The sequence below is a fragment of the Procambarus clarkii genome, chromosome 19, assembly GCF_040958095.1.
Source record: "Procambarus clarkii isolate CNS0578487 chromosome 19, FALCON_Pclarkii_2.0, whole genome shotgun sequence".
In the NCBI taxonomy this organism is placed as follows: domain Eukaryota; kingdom Metazoa; phylum Arthropoda; class Malacostraca; order Decapoda; family Cambaridae; genus Procambarus; species Procambarus clarkii.
In genome coordinates this window covers 3,914,640-3,920,639 of record NC_091168.1, presented here as the reverse complement: position 1 = coordinate 3,920,639, position 6,000 = coordinate 3,914,640, and positions in this window count along the sequence as shown.

Below are 6,000 nucleotides of genomic sequence, written 5' to 3'. Positions count from 1 at the left end.
ACTGCTCAGTACTCACTTCCCCCTTCAGAGCAGGAGAGATTGCTGAAATAGAGGGAATACAGAGAACATATACGGCACGCATAGACGCAATAAAGCACCTAAATTATTGGGATCGTCTCAAAGCCCTCCAAATGTACTCACTAGAAAGAAGACGAGAGAGATATCAAATAATATACACCTGGAAGATACTGGAGGGCCAAGTACCAAATCTACACAGTAAAATAACAACGTACTGGAGTAAACGATATGGAAGAAAATGTAGAATAGAACCAGTGAAGAACAGAGGTGCCATAGGCACAATCAGAGAACACTGTATAAGCATCAGAGGTCCGCGGTTGTTCAACGTCCTCCCAGCAAGCATAAGAAATATTGCCGGAACAACCGTGGACATTTTCAAGAGGAAACTAGATTTATTCCTCCAAGGAGTGCCGGACCAACCGGGCTGTGGTGGGTATGTGGGCCTGCGGGCCGCTCCAAGCAACAGCCTGGTGGACCAAACTCTCACAAGTCAAGCCTGGCCTCGGGCCGGGCTTGGGGAGTAAAAGAACTCCCAGAACCCCATCAACCAGGAATCAACCAGGTAGTGTACTGAACTTTGAGTACCTGGTAGAGCTAGGACTTATCTCCCCCAAAAAAGAACTAGGAATCAAAAGGCTGGCATACCGAAAGGGTAATTATGAACAGATGAGAAGTTTCCTAAGTGACCTTATGACACAGACCTCAGAGATAAGTCTATACAGGGTATGATGGACTATGTTACCCAAAAGTGTCAGGAGGCAGTAAACAGGTTCATCCCGGCCCAAAGACCCCGGAATGAACCGGCTTCATCCGAGAAGCAACAGAAGAATCCATGGTATAATAGGGCATGTATGGAAGCGAAGAAACTGAACAAAAGGGCATGGAGGAACTTCCGGAATAACAGAACACCAGAAAGCAGAGAGAGATACCAGAGAACCAGGAATGAGTACGTCAGGGTGAGAAGAGAAGCAGAGAAAAGTTTTGAAAATGATATAGCAAACAAAGCCAAGACCGAACCAAAGCTACTCCACAGTCACATCAGAAGGAAAACAACAGTGAAAGAACAGGTATTGAAACTTCGAACAAGCGATGACAGGTATACAAAGAATGACAGAGAGGTGTGTGAAGAACTCAACAAAAGGTTCCAGGAGGTCTTCACAATAGAACAAGATGAGGTCACTGTGCTAGGAGAAAGGGAGGTAAACCAGGTGGCCTTGGAAGAGTTCGAAATTACGAGAGAGGAGGTCAAGAGACACCTGCTGGATCTGGATGTTAGAAAGGCTCTTGGTCCAGATGGGATCTCACCATGGATACTGAAAGAGTGTGCAGAGGCACTTTGCTTGCCACTCTCCATAGTGTATAGTAAGTCACTGGAGACGGGAGACCTACCAGAAATATGGAAGACGGCGAATGTGGTCCCAATATACAAAAAGGGCGACAGGCAAGAGGCACTGAACTACAGGCCAGTGTCCTTGACTTGTATACCATGCAAGGTGATGGAGAAGATCGTGAGAAAAAACCTGGTAACACATCTGGAGAGAAGGGACTTCGTGACAAATCGCCAACATGGGTTCAGGGAGGGTAAATCTTGCCTTACAGGCTTGATAAAATTCTACAATCAGAAGACAAAGATTAAGCAAGAAAAAGAGGGCTGGGCGGACTGCATTTTCTTGAATTGTCGGAAAGCCTTTGACACAGTACCGCATAAGAGGCTGGTGCATAAGCTGAAGAGACAGGCAGGTGTAGCTGGTAAGGTGCCCCAGTGGATAAGGAAGTATCTAAGCAATAGGAAGCAGAGAGTTACGGTGAGGGGTGAGACCTCCGATTGGCGTGGTCACCAGTGGAGTCCCACAGGGCTCTGTACTCGGTCCTATCTTGTTTCTGATATATGTAAATGATCTCCCAGAGGGTATCGATTCATTTCTCTCAATGTTTGCGGACGATGCTAAAATTATGAGAAGGATTAAAACAGAAGAGGACTGTTTGAGGCTTTAAGAAGACCTAGACAAGCTGATGGAATGGTCGAACAAATGGTTGTTAGAGTTTAACCCAACCAAATGTAATGTAATGAAGATAGGTGTAGGGAGCAGGAGGCCAGATACAAGGTATCATCTGGGAGAGGAAATTCTTCAGGAGTCAGAGAAAGAAAAAGACTTGGGGGTTGATATCACGCCAGACCTGTCTCCTGCAGCACATATCAAACGGACAACATCAGCGGCATATGCCAGGCTGGCCAACATACGAACGGCATTCAGAAACTTGTGTAAAGAATCATTCAGAACTTTGTATACCACATATGTCAGGCCAATCCTGGAGTATGCAGCCCCAGCATGGAGTCCATATCTAGTCAAGGATAAGACTAAACTGGAAAAGGTTCAAAGGTTTGCCACCAGACTAGTACCCGAGCTGAGAGGTATGAGCTACGAGGAAAGACTACGGGAATTAAATCTCACTTCGCTGCAAGACAGAAGAGTTAGCGGGGACATGATCACCACATTCAAGATTCTGAAGGGAATTGATAGGGTAGATAAAGACACTCTATTTAACACAAGGGGAACACGCACAAGGGGACACAGGTGGAAACTGAGTGCCCAAATGAGCCACAGAGATATTAGAAAGAACTTTTTTAGTGTCAGAGTGGTTGACAAAGGGAATGCATTAGGGGGTGATGTGGTGGAGGCTGACTCCATACACTGTTTCAAGTGTAGATATGATAGAGCCCGATAGGCTCAGGAATCTGTACACCTGTTGATTGACGGTTGAGAGGCGGGACCAAAGAGCCAGAGCTCAACCCCCGCAAACACAACTAGGTGAGTACAACTAGGTGAGTACGAGGCTGAACACCATAACCGGTTACTGTACCTGGCCCTTGGCCTCGACCCAACATACACACACACACACAGGAGGAGGAGTGGCACTCCTAATAAAGCGGAAATGGAAGTTTGATGAGCTGGAAAATCCGGGTACCAATGAAAGCACGAGCTTCATCCATGGAACTCTGACAGTAGATGGGAAGAAGATTGTAATCTTGATACTCTACAATCCCCCACCAAACAGTAGAAGGCCCAGGCAGGAGTACGAGGACAGCAACAAGACATGTATAGATGAACTGCAGAGGACAGCAACTATAGCGCATAGAATGAGAGCAAAGCTGCTGGTCATGGGGGACCTAAATCACGGAGAGATAGATTGGGAAACGAGGAATCCCCATGGCGGGGAGGAGACCTGGGGAGCGAAGCTGGTAGACGTTATTGACAGGAATTTCCTAACACAGCATGTGAAGGAAGATACTAGAGAAAGAGGAGGGGATACGCCCAGCCTATTAGATCTCATTTTCACCCAGAATATAGAAGACATCGAGCAGTTGGAACATGAAATACCACTAGGAGCCAGTGACCATTGTGTCCTAGTCTTGGACTACATGATGGAGCTTAAAATTGTGACCAAAGGACAAGAGGTACGGGAAAGGACACTTGATTACAGAAAAGGGGACTACAGAAGGATAAGGGACTACCAGGGAGAAGTGCAGTGGGAGGAAGAACTTAGAGGAAAAACAGTGCAAGGTATGATGAACCAAGTCATATTGAAATGCAAGGAGGCTGGAGAGAGATTTATTCCAACAATAAAGGAAAAAAGCAGGAGGGAATATAATAACCTATGGTTTAATAGACAGTGTCTGGAAGGAAAGGTGAGAAGCAGGAGGGAGTGGAGGAAGTACAGAAGACAAAGGACAGAGGACAACAGGATTAGATGTAACAGAGCTAGGAATGATTACATTAACATAGACGAGTGTCGGAAAGAAATTATGAGAATGATATTGCAGTCAAAGCGAAAAAGCAACCTAACTTATTGCATAGCCATATAAGAAGGAAGATGTCGGTAAATGACCAAGTGACAAGACTGAGGAAAACAGAAGGGGCATATACAGAAAGCGACAAGGAAATCTGCGAGGTACTGAATGCAAATTCCATGGAGTGTTCACAACCGAGCCTGAGCAGCTCCCATTGTTAGAAGCGATTACCCTAGATGAAAGACTATCAGATATAGAGGTGACAGCAGAGGAGGTAATGAAACAGTTGACAACACTGGATGCAAATAATGCTGTTGGACCAGACAAAGTATCACCGTGGATACTTAAAGAGGCAGCGCAGGCTCTCAGCGTGCCTCTGGCAATGATCTTTATTGAGTCACTTATGTCGGGAGAATTGCCCAGTTGCTGGAAGGAGGCAAATGTCGTACAGATTTTCAAGAAAGGTGATAGAGAGGAGGCACTTAACTACAGACCCGTATCACTGACAAGCATCCCCTGCAAAATACTTGAAAGAATAATTAGGCTAAGACTTGTTGAGCACCTGGAGAGCATTGGGTTTGTAAACAAGCACCAACATGGGTTCTGGACAGGGAAATCATGCCTAACAAACCTCTTAGAATTCTATGATAAAGTAACAAGGATAAGGCAGGACAGAGAAGGCTGGGCAGACTGCATATTTCTTAACTGCCAAAAGGCCTTTGATACAGTACCGCACATGAGACTGCTATACAAACTTGAGAGGCAGGCAGGAGTAAGCGGAAAGGCCCTAGTATGGGTGAAGAACTACCTAACAGGAAGGAGCCAGAGGGTAATGGTAAGGGGCGAGAAGTCGGACTGGTGAACAGTAACAAGTGGAGTACCTCAAGGATCGGTGCTGGGACCAATCCTCTTTCTAATTTACGTAAATTATATGTTTACAGGAGTGGAATCATACATGTCAATGTTTGTGGATGACGCAAAATTAATGATAAGAGTTGTGACAGACGAGGATTGTAGGATCCTCCAAGAGGACTTAAACAGGTTGCAGAGATCTTCTTGAGGTTATCTTGAGATGATTTCGGGGCTTTTTTAGTGTCCCCGCGGCCCGATCCTCGACCAGGCCTCCACCCCCAGGAAGTAGCCCGTGACAGCTAACACCCAGGTGCCTATTTTACTGCTAGGTAACAGGAGCATAGGGTAAAAGAAACTCTGCCCATTGTTTCTCGCCGGCGCCTGGGATCGAACCCAGGACCACAGGATCACAAGTCCAGCGTGCTGTCCGCTCGGCCGACCGGCTCCCTCAGATGGTCAGGGAAATGGCTACTGGAGTTTAACACCAGTAAATGTAAAGTTATGGAAATGGGATCAGGTGATAGGAGACCAAAGGGACAGTACACAATGAAGGGGAACAGCCTACCTGTAACGATTGGAGAAAGAGACCTGGGAGTGGATGTGACACCTAATCTAACTCCTGAGGCACATATAAATAGGATAACGACAGCAGCGTACTCTACACTGGCGAAAATTAGAACTTCATTCAGAAACCTAAATGAGGAGGCTTTTAGGGCGCTTTACACTGCCTACGTGAGACCCGTCTTAGAGTATGCCGCTCCATCATGGAGACCCACCTGAAGAAACACATAAAGAAACTGGAGAAGGTTCAGAGGTTTGCGACGAGGCTTTTCCCAGAGTTACGAGGGATGGGATACGAAGAGCGTTTGCAGGAACTGAACCTTACGACACTAGAGAAAAGTAGGGAGAGAGGAGATATGATAGGGACATATAAAATATTCAGAGGAATTGACAAAGTGGAAATAGATGAAATGTTCACATGTAATAATAACAGAACGAGGGGACATGGGTGGAAACTGGAAACTCAGATGAGTCACAGAGATGTTAGGAAGTTTTCTTTTAGCGTGAGAGTAGTGGAAAAATGGAATGCACTTGGGGAACAGGTTGTGGAAGCAAATACTATTCATACTTTTAAAACTAGGTATGATAGTGAAATGGGACAGGAGTCATTGCTGTAAACAACCGATAGCTGGAAAGGCGGGATCCAAGAGTCAATGCTCGATCCTGCAAGCACAAATAGGTGAGTGTGTATACACACACACACACACGCACACATGCACACACGCGCACACGCACACACGCGCACACACGCACACGCGCACACATTTCATTTTCTGCAT